The sequence below is a fragment of the Pantherophis guttatus genome, chromosome 7, assembly GCF_059756535.1.
Source record: "Pantherophis guttatus breed Tessera chromosome 7, ASM5975653v1, whole genome shotgun sequence".
In the NCBI taxonomy this organism is placed as follows: Eukaryota; Metazoa; Chordata; class Lepidosauria; order Squamata; family Colubridae; genus Pantherophis; species Pantherophis guttatus.
The window spans coordinates 82,081,036-82,097,320 of NC_142069.1; the positions used below are offsets into that span (position 1 = coordinate 82,081,036).

The following is a 16,285-nucleotide window of genomic DNA, read 5'->3' on the forward strand; positions in this document are numbered from 1 at the left end:
ACTTGGGGAGAGGCAAGGTTAACCAACATTGAAAGCAAAGTTCTATCAGTCAGATTGAAGATCTATGGATCTGACTTGACTTGTCCTGACCTGTTGCTTTAAGGACATTTGTCTTATCTCCCTACGGGTGAGCTATGACTCAAATTAAAAAAAAAAATAAAGAATTGGGAAATTTCACAACAGCCTTTAAAAAAAAATCTTCTTTCACTTTCTGTTTATGGATTTGGGAGAAATAAGGAGGAATTTCTGAGAGTGAAACGATTAATCAGTGGAACAGGAATTGTGGGTGCTCCATCATTGCAGGTTTTCAAGAAAAGCTTAGACAACAATTTGTCTGGGATAATATGAGGACTCCAGCCTTGTGCAAGGGGTTAGAATTAGAATAACAGAGTTGGAAGGGACCTTGGAGGTCTTCTAGTCCAACCCCCTGCCTAGGCAGGAAACCCTACACCACTCCAGACAAATGGTTATCCAATCTCTTCTTAAAAACTTCCAGTTGGAGCATTCACAACTTCTGGAGGCAAGTTGTTCCACAGATTAATTGTTCTAACTGTCAGGAAATTTCTCCTTAGTTCTAAGTTGCTTCTCTCCTTAATTAGTTTCCACCCATTGCTTCTTGTCCTGCCCTCAGGTGCTTTGGAGAATAGCTTGACTCCCTCTTCTTTGGGGCAGCCCCTGAGATATTGGAACACTGCTATCATGTCACCCCTGGTCCTGGTCCTGGATTGGACTGGAAGATCTCCAAGGTCCTTTCCAGCCCTCCAATTTTATTCTATTCTATTTCTGACATGGTTAAAAATAAAACACCAATTCCTTTAAAAAGCAGATGCAAAAAGGAATTATGCAAGAATCTTAGAGCAAAAAAAAAAAAAAAAAAGATAAAGAAAATTGCAGACTTCTAAACAGATGCCAGCAGATTTGAAAAAGGAAGCCGTTAATTCGTGAATGAGCATAATTAGAATAGGGAACTCCAATGCTAGGATTTTCCCCTTTTGCATACAATAAGAAACAGCAGGAAGAGGGTGTGGAAAGTCATTGCAAACTCTCTTGGGAATTTTCATTACCCATTTACATAGTAATAAATGAAGGTGATGACAGAAGACACATGGGATATTTTAACCCCAATGACAAGATGGAATTAATCACTGCATTACTTCACTACTTATTTCTAAATCGTGTCACAATCGTGTCATTAAAAGTGCCATTAGGTCTGATTTCAATCTTTACATGCAATTCCCAGAATTATTACAGAAATCAAGGAAGATTACAAAAGAGAAGATTGATTCATCGGTATCCAACGAACAGAGATCAAAGATTTAAGACGTACCACAAAATTCCTAATAAAGGAAAACACAAACCTCTAATCCATTAAATGGAGGCTAAATATACTTCGGAAAATTATTTTAACGACTTCCAGCTATTCCGATTTACATAAGAGAATGGGCTATTCAAAGCAGGGGAGTCCCTGGGAAATTCCTTCCACAGAATAATAATTTTCAGGATATCTGCCACATACAATGATATATTTGTCATTTTCCGTGTAATGCTAGTCATAATTGGCTAATTTTTCCAAGGACCACTGATTCTCCACCATTCAATCAGAACTGAAGAAGCTTCTTTGGAGGAGAAGTAAAACATCTTCAAGGGAAAAAAAACCCAAAGAAAGTCCAATTGCCTTTTGAAAAGCACCTTTGGGATGAATTGTTGAATTGCTTGTAATCTATAGTTAGTTAGCAACACAGACACTGAAACGGAAGTGGAGAATATGTTTCAGATAAAAGCTGGGAATATAGTCCTTGTTCTCCATTTGACACACACAAATGGAATCACCCATCTTAATTTTGGCCCTCCGTGCTTTATATTTGCTTAATGGCTGATTTAAACAACAATTTCCCAACTTAAGATCTAAACCCCAACGCTCTTCTACCATAAAAGGTTTAGTACATCCCAGGCACAAACCAGAGATATAGAGTAGAATCTTGTAGGGTTTCGGAAATCCAGAACCAGATTGTAAGTCTCCTTTTTTGTGTCAGTCTCATAACTTTGAAAGATTGCTAAACCACCGGTTGTAACTCAAGAACTACTTGTAGGTGGAGAGGATATGGTGAGACAACTTCTAAATTGCTATCAAAAGTCACCTTGGTCTTCATAGAAATGCGTTAACGCAGCTACCTTCTGATTCTTACTAGCAATGGTTGCTTATAAACCACCCAGAGTCATTTCGGTGAGATAGACAGTGTAGAAAATTATTAAAATCAATAGCTTTGTCACTGAAGCACATGTCTTGACTTTGCTAACCATGTTATTCTGTTTACTAACCGTGTATCTATTTCATGGGTACCCGGGAAATATTTGAAATATCTTATGATATTTCCCAGATCCCTCGGTGAAGAGGAGATATACAGATCACTATATCCTAACTTTTTGGAGTAAATAAAGCCCCCTGCCTCAGGGGTCAGTTAAATTCAAAAATTTTAGCAAGGGGTTCTCTGCCCGGTTGCTGGGTGGGTATGACCATCGTGGGTGTGGCTAGTTGGCTTCCAGCACTGGGGGGGGGAGGCGTTTTCCCCCTCACTGAGCTCTGGAGGCTTCCGTCAAGCCTCCGGGAGGGCGAAAACGGCCTCCCCAGGCTCCAGAGGCCCTCTGGAGGCCAGAAATGGGCCTGTATCTGGCTTTCCCAAACTTCCGGTAGGCCTGTTTTTCGTCCTCCCTAAGCCTCGGCATGCACCCTGCACTTACCTGCATCCAAAACGGGCCGTGTGGGGCAGGGGGGGTTCTAAATTATTTTATTACCGGTTCTGTGGGCGTGGCTTATTTTATGGGTGTGGCTTGGAGGTCATGTGACTAGGTGGGCGTGACTAGCTGGTTAGAGTCATTTCTGGAAGGTCCTCGCACTTACAACCAGTCCTCGCACTTACGACCCGACTCATTTGTTTGCTTTTAACACTGATCAGCTGTAGGATGGCCCTTTGAAGCCCCGTGGCAAGAGTTTAAATAGTTTTTTTCCCTCTAGTCATCAGCTGGAACTCAGGAGGCAGCAATAGATTGGGGGTGGGACCAAATAAAAGGTAAGAATAACGTGGGTGGGGGGTGGAAGGGTGGGAGGGCGGGGGGGAGAACCGGTTCGGTGACGTCATATCATCACCGCTACCGGCTCGGCCAAACCGGACCGAACCGGGAGGAACCCACCACTGGTGTGGGGACTCCTGGGAGGGAAGGGGAGGGGCTGGGTGGGGTGGGCAGGGCCAGCCAGGAGTGGGATTTGGGGGTTTTCTGAACTGCACAGAATCTTAGCTAGAGGTTCTCCCGAACTCTTGCGAACCGCCAGCAGCCCACCCCTGCCCTGCCTTTGGGAAATCCTAAAATGGCACAGTACAGGGCTACTAACATCAGTATTTTGAAAGCTGCCAGTTGCATTAACCGCTCATGAACAGTATGCAATGACGTCATATCCCATTGCATACTGTTCACGAACTGTTAACGTAACTCTGATGCAAGCATTAAGCCCAAACTTCTTTTAAATAGAATTTAGTTACTCATAATAATACAGATGAAAGAGTCACTCGGCATTTCCTCATACCCAGATCTGACATGGACACATTCTACTGGGGGGGAGGGAAAAAAATCCCACCACACCAATACAAATAGGATTAGATTTTAAGTCTAGCTGAAGGAGGAGGAGATACTATGCCAAGGAAGAAGATTATGCTCACATAATATGTTTCTGAGGCAACTGTGACGAAGCCCACATTACAAAGCCATTACTCTTGAGGAAGGCACATTGTGTGACTGGTTGCAAAGGCAGGGACACAAAAAGCATATATATTGCCTTGGATGACTAAGAGCTGAAAATGTAAACTGACTTCGTGGGGAGGATCCACACCCTACCCACACAATAGGGATGTAGCTGAGTCTTGACCTAAGAAGACACTTAATGATGACCTGGACAAAATTGGTTAGCTGGCATGCACTTGATATCCAAAGAAGTCAAAGAAGTGGCATGGCAACCAGGATAGGCAGAATCAAAAAGGGTTAGTAGACAATCTCTACTTTGACCTCAAAAACACAGATGAAAATGGGCTAAGCATCAGAATTGACTCACAGGTACTCCAACGGGTAGGAGTTCTTGAACCTTCAACTCCTAACCTCTCTTTTTCAACAACGTTTCTTCCACTATGTAGATCAGGGGTGGGCTACTGGGGGTTCACAGGGGTTCGGGACAGGGTGGATTTGATTTAAACCGAGTTGATTTAAATCACAATTTAAATCATGATTTAAATCACTAGTAAAAAGGCTTGATTTAAATCAACTCGATTTAAATCATCATTTTTAAAGAGCAACCGTCAATCTCTGCTACTCCTTTGACCCACCGTTGACTCACCGATAGTCCCAGTGTTGCAGAATATACAGCCTCATGCTACATAACTAAGCTCCATTTCATGCTGAATAAACTAAATTATTTATGTATCTTAAATAGAAAACTATCTTACGATAGATTTTTACCCCCAAAGTTTTTTTATTAAAATAAATTCGATAAAAATAAAAAAAAATCCAATTTAAATCAAAAAAATCCGATTTAAATTTTAAAAAATCTGATTTTTTTGATTTTTTTTAAAAAAATCATTGATTTTTATCCACCCTGGTTCGGGAGAACCTCTAGCTAAGATTCTGTCCAGTTTGGAGAACCCCCAAATCCTATGATTCTATGAGATCAAAATGTAATTGTAAAATGTAGATTAAATCACCCAACAAAATAAGAAACAAGAAGCGTGTTGGAAGGCCTTAAACCCTACACCGATGGAGGGTTTAAACTTTAATCCTCTCTTTCGATGTGAAGGTCATCAGAAGTGGTCCTTCAGCTATTGTAGCAATCAATTTGGCTTGCATTTTAATTCGTTCAACAGCCAAGTGGGAAACAATGACCCAGCTCTTTGTCAGATTTTTTTTCTGGGAGCAGTAAACAGTAGGTTGAAAATGTGTGTTTGTCTGCGATACACATTGGGGAAAAGTGAGGTGGCCCTTAAGCATTTTTCACTGATTATTTGGAGTTTTTTTAAAATATTGAAAATACAGTCTTCTTAAGGTCTGTTGGCAGACACTAAGAAAATATTAAAACTTTACAACAAGCCTCGAGAGACACGGATCTTCTATAATTCAGTTTTCGTGATAGAAATAACAAGCAAAAGCACCTACTAGTTTTGTCATATCATTTTCCAAGTTCATTAAATGGTGTTGTTATTTATATTATGAATTTTTTGAATAAAAGTTGTTTGTTTCCTGTAACATTATTCTTTTTCTTCCAAAATTCTTTTGTTCAAATGTTGGGTATGGGGGAAATGGAAAACAACACCAAGTAGGAATTATGCTTCAAAACTGATGCCCATTTGTAACTGATGTTTTAAAACTGATGTTTTGGATAGTACTCATGATATATAATTTATGTTCTAAATGCACAGAATCGATGAGCACTTGGTGGCCTGGGCACAAAAGCTAAGCCGAGTTGGACCTGGTTTGTACTTGGATGGAGGCAGGGGTGAAATTCAAAAATTTTCCCTACTGGTTCTGTGGGCGTGGCTTGGTGGGTGTGGCAGGGGAAGGATATTGCAAAATCTCCATTCCCACCCCTCTCTGGGGCCAGCCAGAAGTGGTATTTGCTGGTTCTCCGAACTACTCAAAATTTCCACTACCGGTTCTCCAGAACCTGTTAGAACCTGCTGGATTTCACCCCTGGATGGAGCCCATCAGGAAATCCCAGGATCTAGCTTAGACAGAGAAATAAAAAGAAAACAAAAATCCCAAACCACTTTGTATTCCTTGCCAAGAAAACTCCATGGGCACATCTATGATGTCACCAGGAGTTGAGCTCAGCGTGAAACAAACTTTCCTCTTATATATAAATCTTCGCTATTGACCGAGGTGGAAAAAAGGACTAAGAATTTAGTTACAGAGATCTTCAGATGACAGAAGAATTAAATCACTACCACAAACTCTTTGAGGGAGAAAATTGTTTCATTGAAAATCATTCCATTTTCATCCGGAGGCTACAACTGGTCCAGAATGCGGCCGCGCGGGTAGTTACGGGAGCTGCATGGCGCTCCCATACAACACCACTCCTGCGTGAGCTGCACTGGCTCCCAGTGGTCTTCCGGGAGCGCTTCAAGGTGTTGGTTATCACCTTTAAAGCGCTCCATGGCACAGGACCTAGATATCTTCGAGACCGCCTGCTGCTACCGATGACCTCCCACCGACCTGTGCGCTCCCACAGAGAGGGCCTCCTCGGGGTGCCATCAGCCACAATGTAGGCTGGTGACCCCCAGGGGGAGGGCCTTCTCTGTGGGGGCACCCACCCTCTGGAACCAACTGTCCCCAGAGATTAGGAGAATCCAAGACCTCGGTGCCTTCCGCCGTGCCCTTAAAACCCTCTTTTTTCAGCAAGCCGGGCTGGCTTAACTTTTTTCTTAATTTTTTAAATGTTTTAAATGGGTTTGTTATTGTTCTTAAATTATGGGGCCAAATTTATATATATTCTTTTAATACTATTTTAATGTTTGTAATTTATGTTTTTATTCGGCTGTACACCGCCCTGAGTCCTCAGGGAGAAGGGCGGTATATAAATTGGATATAAAATAAAAATAAAATAAATAAATCTTAAACTGGGATGGGGGTTGGGAAAGTAGATTGATAAAGCCTGACAGCTCAGACAATTCTGGGTTGTGTACAATTTACAGATGTGTGACAAATAGGAAATCCTACAATTAGGTCGATCTGTACATGAAGAAGGATCACTTAATAACAGGAAGGAAACTTTGCTTCTGACTGTATTTTAACTTGGCCTTTAAAAGTTTGCTGGTTGAATTTGTCTGGAACTATAATATATATGAGGCAGTCTACCACATCAATAGCACAACATTTTAGATTATATTGTAGTAATTTACTCAGAAATGCCTCAGCTTGCCAAGCATGACATTAGCAAAAAAAACTGTCCTCAACTTCATTTAGTGACCGTTCAAAGGCACTGAAAAAAGTGATTTATGACCATTTTTCACACTTATGACCATTGCAGCATCCCCCATGTTCACGTGATTTACATTGGGATGCTTGACAACTGACTCATATTTATGACGGTTGCAGTGTCACGTGACTGTCCCGGCTGTCATGTGATCATCTTTTGCGACCTTCCAACAAGCAAAGTCAACGGGGGAACCAGATTCACTTAACAACGGTGTTTCTAATTTTTAAGAACTGCAGTGATTCACTTAACAAACGGGGTAGAAAAAAGTCGTAAGACTCACTTAACCAATTTCTCACTTATCAACATAAATGGTGGTCGTAAGTGGAGGACTACCTGTATAAAAACAATCTGATCTTCTGGATAACCATTTGTCTGAAGTGGTGTAGGGTTTCCTGCCTAAGCAGGGGGTTGGACTAGAGGACCTCCAAGGTCCCTTCCAACTCTGTTATTCTATCTCTATTCTTTCACCCTGCAATGGGTCCTTTCAAATATGCCCTCCTAGTTGGCTTTTTAGCTTTTTAGGTAGTGACAAATTTTATTTTCCTGGGCTCCAAAATCACAGCAGATGGGGACTTCAGACAAGAAATTAAAAGGTGCTTGCTCCTGGGGAGGAAAGCTATGGCAAACCTAGACAGCATATTAAAAAGCAGAGACATCACCCTGCCAACAAAAGAGCGTATAGTCAAGGCTATGGTTTTCCCAGTTGCAATGTATGGCTGTGAAAGTTGGACCATAAGGAAGGCTGAACGCCAAAGAATTGAGACCTTTGAACTCTGGTGCTGGAGAAGACTCCTGCGAGTCCCTTGGACTGCAAGGCGATCCAACTGGTCAGTCCTAGAGGAGATCAACCCTGACTGCTCTTTAGAAGGCCAGATCCTGAAGAGGAAACTCAAATACTTTGGCCACCTCATGAGAAGGAAGGACTCCCTGGAGAAGAGCCTAATGCTGGGAACGACTGAGGGCAAAAGAAGAAGGGGACGGCAGAGGTGGCTGGATGGAGTCACTGAAGCAGTCGGTGTGAGCTTAAATGGACTCCAGAGGATGGTAGAGGACAGGAAGGCCTGGAGGAACATTGTACGTGGGGTCATGATGGGTCGGACACGACTTCGCAACTAACAACAACAATAAAGTTGGCTTTTTTGACAAATTCACGGGACAAGAATCTTGAGCGAAGCAGTTCGGTTATCTTTTTCAATGATTGTGATCAACACAAGCCTTGATAGTACAGGGGTTTAGTGCACCCTGTAATTAACACAGCTGCCTGCAATTTCTGCTGGTTCGAATCTCTCCAAGGTTCAAGGTTGACTCAGCCTTCCATCCTTTCTAAGGTAGGTGAAATGAGGACCCAGTTTGTGGGGGCAATAAGTTGACTTTGTATAAAGATATACAAAAGAATGAAGGCTATTGCTTAACGCATTGTAAGCCGCCCTGAGTCTCCGGAGAAGGGCGGCATATAAATCAAATTAAAAAAAAAAAAAAACATCCCTGCCTCCTCATTAGGAGGAAACAATGAGGGATAGTACGTTTCAGGATGCTCACCTCACTTTCTTAATTAACGGCAATTTTCATTCCTCTCCTGCTTTTTCCGCTCCTTCGTGTACCATGAAAGAGCCTTTCGCAGAGACTCAAAGTGGACGGCTGCCAGCTCAGCTGGAGCCAAATCCGAGTAGGTCACTCTTGGCTCGGCAACAAACCACAAATGGAGCACAAGGAAAATACAGGCTGCCCTCTCTCTCTCCCAAGGCCATTAGCTCCGTTCCTGTCTTCTGCCACAGATGAGAACCTGTTACAGCCATTCAGGGGAAGGAAAAAAAAAATGAAACGCTTTCCCAAAAGAGCGAACGTAAAGGGAAGCGTGCACAGTTTGCTAGAGGACGATAGCTGGAAGAACCTCGAATCAGCCCGGTTTTGTTTTAGCTCACCAAAAAAAAAAGAGGAGATTTTTAGAACAAGGTCGCTGGCTTCATGTCAAATTCCTCTCTCTTTGGCTATGACGCACGCATACACAGAGGTGGGTTAGCCTAGTGAGCACACTCCTGAAATCACACAGGAAAGGAATATCTGTGACAAATCTTGTACAGTACATAAAGCCAGGGGTGGGCTGCTGGGGGTTCGCAGGGGTTCGGGAGAACCTCTAGCTAAGATTCTGTGCAGTTTGGAGAACCCCCAAATCCCACTCCTGGCTGGCCCAGCCCATCCCTCCCCTCCCCTCCCAGAAATCCCCACGCGGCCCGTTTTGGATGCAGATAAGTGCAGGGTGTGCACGGAGGCTCAGAGAGGGTGAAAAATGGGCCTACCAGAAGTTCGGAAAGGCCAGAAACAGGGCCGTTTCTGGCCTCCAGAGGGCCTCCAGAGCCTGGGGAGGCCTCCCGGAGGCTCAAGGAAAGCCTCTGGAGCCTGGGGAGGGCAAAAACGCCCTCCCCTGTGGTGCAGGAGGCTGACTACGCCACACCCACCATGGCTACGCTCACCCAGCAACTGGGCAGAGAACCTCTTGCTAAAGTTTTTGAAGCCCACCCCTGCATAAAGCTGAACACATGGCATTCGACTGTCAATCAAGCAATGGAGGGCTAGGGAAGTCCTGGCACAAATGACACCATGACATGCCTGTCATCATGATGGCTTCTACCAAACACTTATGCAGGTAAGCATGTTATTAGTGCTTCCCCCGTAATATTGACACAGAAATCAGTTTATTTTTTTTCAATTTCTATAACCACCCATCTCAATCAACGACTCTCAACATTGTAATCAGTATATTACAATTAAAACACAAAAAACATTTCAAAACAATGAACAAAAACACAGTGAAACAATGAAAAAACGGCTACAGATAATCCTCAAATTACAACGGCAGCCTGCCCACCACAGTCGTAACTGGCCAATCTGATTTTACAACCTTTTGTGCAATGGTGAAATGTAAAATTTGTTACTACGGGTTCTGTGGGTGTGGCTTGGGGGGGTGGTAATGTGACTTGGTGGGCATGGCCAACTTTTTTTATTTATTTATTTTTAAAAGCCTCTGACGATCAGGCAACTCAGCTGGGATCGTCAGAGGCTTTTAAAGGCATTTTTTTTTCTACAACTTCTTCGGCTGAATTTTGTGGCCATTAAGTGAATCACCATGGTTGGTAAGTGAATCCATGGCCATTAAACAAGCTAATGGCTTGCTATGGGTGTGGTTTTGTAAAAAATAGGAAGTAACTCCCGGTCATGTGATTCTTGGACGCTGTGAATGACTGTAAAGATAGCCCAACTGTTGTGTGGTCATGTGACCATGGGAGAGGGAGGGAAACTGGCGGAACTTCCAATTGGAGTCGTAAGTACACCCCAGGAAGGCCCATTGGAACTTCGAATAGTCGCTAAGCAAGTAGTCATAAGTCGAGGAACACCTGCACTCAAATTATTTGCAATTAACATGACTATGGAGTCAGGACCGTGTAGCTTTTAACAGGAACCTAATTCTGTACAACACCACAACTCTTAAAAATCACACTAATCACACTGTGCAAGTCATTCATTCATTCATTCATTCATTCATTCATTCATTCATTCATATCTTTGAAAGAGAAATCGGAAGAGGAGAGGAGAGTGAAAAGGTGAGGTTGTGATAGAAGTGGGGGCAGAAAAGTCAAAATGGGAGTCCACAAGCATGAGAAAGAAGCCCTGATATCCCTTACATGCATCTAGCGTGTGATATGTGAGAAAAAGCCTCGTTCCTCTGTGATCAAGGATTATGGAAACTGATCATGGAGAGATTCAACCGGGAAATAAGGAGAAATTTTCTGACAGTGAGAGCACTCAACCAATGGAACAGAAGTTGTCTTCAGAAGTTGTGGGAGCTTCATCGCTGGAAGCTTTCAAGAAGAGACTGCACTGCCATCTGTCAGAAATGGTATAGTAGGATCTCCTGCTTGGGCAGGGGGTTGGACTAGATGACCTACAAGGTCCCTTCCAACTCTGTTAATCTGCTACCTTTAGTGAAACATGGAAAAACATGAGTGCCCGGATCGTTCCCAAGCACTCCATCCTTTGCCTCATTTGAGGAAAACCTTCGGAGAAAGTTTTGCCAAAGTTTCCCGCCAAAGTTTAAGCTGCTTTAATGCCCCATCTGAGAATCTGGGGCAGCCCCAGATTAGTTATTTATTTATTTTAGATTTTTTTTTTCTAATCTCACTTTTATTATTTTTATAGATAAACTCAAGGTGGCAAACATACCTAATACTCCTTCCCTCTCCTATTTTCCCCAAAACAATAACCCTGTGAGGTGGGTTGGGCTGAGAGAGAGAGAGAGGGGGGGGGAGGGAGGGAGGGAGGGAGGGAGAGGGAGAGAGAGAGAGAGAGAGAGGGAGACTGGCCCAAAGTCACCCAGCTGGCTTTCATGCTTAAGGAGGGATGCAAATTCTTGTATCCGACTCTTTTCAGTTCTCTTCTTAAGCTGTGGTTTTCTTCCATTTCATCCGGGTTATTTCTCGTATCGTTTGGAAGAGGGCCCTTCTACTAGCTTCGAAAACCCTGCTGGTGCTTGTGAATGAAATACTTCGAACGCTTGAAATATTTTGTAGGAAGTGCCAAGCAATAGGAGCGGAAAGAACAGATGAAGTGGCGATATCAACAAATAAATCAAGGACTGGAGCAAAAAATAGGACTGACAAACCAGCCGATACAGGAAGAAAGATCGAAGAAAATAAAACAGATAAATCAATACTTGGATAGACAGGAAGACATCTTTGATAAGGAGACTGAGACATGGGCAGGAATTTGGTAGAATTGCCAGCATAAGTTTGTGCTGGGAGAAATGCTTAGACTGAACAAGAAAGATAGAGATAAAAAGATGAGGATTGTGGGAGGCGAATAAAAAAATGAATCAAAATTGAAACACTAAAGAGGAGAAGAGATGATGGATAGAAAGAATTGCCTTTTAAATATTAAGGGAGCTTGTTGTAAGCTGATAGAGGCAGAAATAAAATTAGATAGGGGAAATATTAGAACGTATATTTTAATAGAATAAACAAAAATAATAGAAATATTAGAGGTTTATAGATGTTAGGCATTTTCCCCCCTGCTGTTTAAATAATATTATGAGGATCACCTAAATTTGATAAATGTGATAAAGATTACTAATATTGTAATTTGGATAAATATGAACGATGCCCAGAATTAACCCTGTCCACATACAATATGGATGTATATTTAAAAAATAAATAAAAATAAAAATAGTTGATTCTCCTGTAGCCATTTTGCCTGGCAAAGGGAGTTCCGGGTGCCAGACTTTGGGTCTGTTTGTGAATGTGAAGATCAATGATTTACAGTGATAAGAAGATGGACAACAAACGTTTATGGAGAAAAGAATCGCCCTGTAGAATTTGTAGGTTATGCTTGCCTGAGCATAAGCTCAAATAGCCATGACTCCAGATTATTATAGATAGTCCTCAATTTACAACCAATTGGAACCAGAATTTCCATTGCTAAGAACGGCAAATGATGCACCTGATTTTATGGCCTTTTGTGTTGTAATTAACTGAGAAAAATTAAGCAAACCACTATATTTTTTAAATAAACCATGAGGTTGTTTAGCAAATCCAGCTTCCCCCATTAACTTCACTTGTTCCCAGCCAGCTGGAAAGGGAACATATCACATGACCATGGATATGTTGTGTTGGTTGTAAGTATGAACTTCAGTTGTAGGTCGAGGACTACCTGAGTTCTTCTTTGATAACGACCAATTTTAAATCATATTCATATACTCTTTAATATGCATGAAATGTTTTTTTTTTACAGGTAATCCTATATTTACAACCATTCATTTAGTGACGGTTTGAAGTTACAACAGCATTGAAAAAAATGACTTATGATTAGTTTTCACACTTATGACTGTGGCAGCATCCCCATGGTCATGTGATCAAAATTTGGATGCTGGCATCTATTTATGATGGTTGTACTGTCTTGGGGTCAAATGTGATCCCCATTTGTAACCTTCCCGGACAGCTTTTGACAAGCAAAGTCAATTTGGGGTGGGGGGAATCAGATTCACTTAAGTATGGCATGATTCACTTAACAACTGTGGCAAAAAATTGTAAAATGAGGCACAATTCACTTAGGAATAGAAATTTTGGGCTCATTTGCGGTCATCATCTAGAGCCATCTATACTTTTGGTACAGTTAATCAGTTAAATTTTAAGAGTCTTTTGTAAGCATCTATCTATCTATCTATCTATCTATCTATCTATCATCTATCTAGCTATCTTTCATCTATCTATCTGTCTGTCTATCTGTCTATCTATCTACCTACCTACCTACCTATCTATTTTCTATCTTCTATCTATTTTCTATCTATCTATCTTTACCTGTCTGTCTATCTTCTATCTATCTTCTGTCTATCTATCTTCTGTCTGTCTATCTATCTTCTATTTTCTATCTATCTATCTTTATCTGTCTATCTTCTATCTATCATCTATCTATCTATCTTCTGTCTATCTATCTATCTTCTGTCTGTCTGTCTGTCTATCTACCTATCTATCTATCATCTATCTATTTTCCATCTATTTTCTATCTATCTATTTATCTGTGTCTATCTTCTATCTATCATTTATCTATCTATCTATCGTCTGTCTGTCTGTCTGTCTGTCTGTCTGTCTGTCTGTCTGTCTATCTATCTATCTATCTATCTATCTATCTATCTATCTATCTGCCACTTGGTTAGCAAAGCCATATATTTGAGTTAATATTTATGATCCTGCAGAACAGACTGTAGCTTTGAAATTTAAATAAGCAAATTCAAGAACTCCCAGCCAGTCCTTCTGGTATCATAATATAACCTGCTCCCAATGAGAACCAGTTGGATCTATTGGTTAAGGCACCAGGCTTGAAAGCAGGAGGTTGTGAGTTCAAGTCCTGCTTAGCCATGAAAAGCAGCGGGGTGACTTTGGGCCAGTCGCTCTTAGCCCAACCCATCGCACAGGCTTCTTGTGGAGAAAATAGGGGGAGGAAGGTATGTTGGATATGTTTGCCACCTTGAGTTATTTGTAAAAATAATAATGGAGGGATACAAATAAATAAGTTCACAAACTTGAATAGCCAGTTAGGATCGCGAGGTGAAGCATTTCCAATGCTAAGTCATTCACTACCCAACTAAGAACTAGGAAGGTCAGTCTCTAAATTCTCGTCTTGCTAACAAGTCATCTGCAATCCAGCTTAGTCACCATAAACCACAAGGAAAAGATAAAAATGTGGGACGGAGATTATACATTAAGACAGCAAAGCCTCCCTTCAATTGAACTCAATGGTTTTGTGACCACCTGAACACAACCAAATATATATATATATATTCGCACAACACAGAGGTGACTTGACATCAATTTTCATCATCATGACATTTTTCCAACTGTAGACTAGCCAGAGGTCTCCAACCTTGGCAACTTTAAGACTTGTGGACTTCAACTCCCAGAGTTCCTCAGCCAGCTTTGCTTGAAGTCCACAAGTCTTAAAGTTGCCAAAGTTGGAGACACCTGGTCTAGACTCAGAATTTACTAATTACTAGTTTACTGGTCCCATTAGTAAACTCCCAAGAGTAATCAACTTTACCTCAGCTTAATATTTGGGGGATGAGCCAAATTTAAGTAGTTGTTGATACCTGCAGTGGCTTAAGCATAGCTGGAAATGACTATTTATAAAAAAGCAAGCAAAAAAGGAGACTATTTCAGTTTAGATCAAAACATCTGGAACAAGTACCACATGCTATTTTTTTATGTCATGCTTATAAAGTCCCATTTGTTACCAATTTCCCCCCCTAAATGTACAGTATTTTTAACATTTTGATAAATAATCTACATTTAGTAGAAATCAGAAGAAGTAGAGATTTCTCTATAACAAATTCTAAAGTTCCATTAGTTACCAATTTTTTCCCCCTAAATGTACAGTATTGTATAACATCTTGATAATTTACATTTAGTAGAAATCAGAAGAAGTAGAGATTTCTCTATAACAAATTCCGTGAGACTAATCTTCCCTCTCTCTCTCTTATCTAAAAATCAACTTTCTTGATTTTGATTTTGATTTTGATTTCAAAGGTGGATGCATCTGATATTCGGAAATTGATAAATGTTGATTAATTGCAGTAAGCTTGGGGCTGGTAAGAAACATGCCCTCCAAGATAAATCCCAATGGTTCCTCATCAAAAAACCAGGAACTTTTTCATGTGTGTGACTTTTCCAAAGACTTAAATAACCCAGAGAATATTCATAAAATTTCAGCTGGCCTAAAACTATTGCAATGTTTGCAGCTAAGAAGATAAAACATACAGTAGTAATTAGTGACTCGGATAGAATAAAAAAATTGAATGGAAGTTAAACAAGAAAATGACAAAATTCTCCACTTTGTCTTCCTCCAGTTGAAAACTTTGTCTTCCCCAAGTTACGTAAGGAATGGGGGAGAAGCTGCCTTGACAGTAAATGGGAGATACGGAAAACTTTCCAAGATTTTAGCTGATTGCTGAACATGAATTTATGAGGTGATACTGCTGCAAAACAAGATTATGTAATGTTTGGATAACACTTATAAAGATTGTTTCCAAGTGCAAGAAATAATTATTCTACTTTATTCTATACTACTCCATTTTTTAAAACCTGAAATGTCACATTTAATTCCAAGTCTTGCAGATTAAATACACTAGCAATTTGAAATGCCTCTAAATGAGGCAAGGATACGATAAGAAAGACTTCCTTTAAATCAGGTCTACCGAAGAAATACAGTTAGTAGGGAAAAGGATGGGTGTGTAGGAGATAGTTCATTAGAAACTGTTGAAAGGCATCATCTCATCCAGCCTCCAGAACTGAAAAAAAAAATCCATTTTATAGAAGGATAGCGGAAGTCTCCAGAACACATGAAAGATTAACAGATTAACAGAGTTGGAAGGGACCTTGTAGGTCATCTAGTCCAACCCCCTACCCAAGCAGAAGATCCTACTACATCATCTCTAACAAATGGTAGTCCAATCTCTTCTTGAAAGCCTCCAGTGATGAAGCTCCCACAACTTCCGAAGGCAACTTCTGTTCCATGGGTTGATTGTTGAAAGCAAAGAAAGTATTTTAAAGTTTTTAGATAGAGGATAAGAGAATTCAGATGAATGGTTTCCATTTGAGACCAGTTCAGTTCTAAAGGGGTAAATGGAACTCACCTGAACTGAATACTCAATAAAACTTTCTCTGCTGATGCTCAAGCTTTGAATTCCTGTATCATGTGGGAAGTGAGCTCAGCCAGCCTGAGTTATGACTT

At 41.0% G+C, this 16,285-nt stretch overlaps 1 protein-coding gene across 3 annotated transcripts in view; it reads right to left on the reverse strand.

Moving 5' to 3' along the window:
- Positions 1-16,285, reverse strand: part of DUSP16 (dual specificity phosphatase 16) — a 65,720-nt gene that overhangs the window by 45,048 nt on the left and 4,387 nt on the right. The window contains exon 1 of one of the 3 annotated variants that reach the window (XM_034440380.3): positions 8,552-8,945. The exons of the other annotated variants lie outside the window; for them this stretch is intronic. The gene's annotated coding sequence lies outside the window, so the exon portion shown is untranslated. Of the gene's footprint in view, positions 1-8,551; positions 8,946-16,285 lie in introns of those variants that run through there. 3 annotated transcript variants of the gene reach the window in all.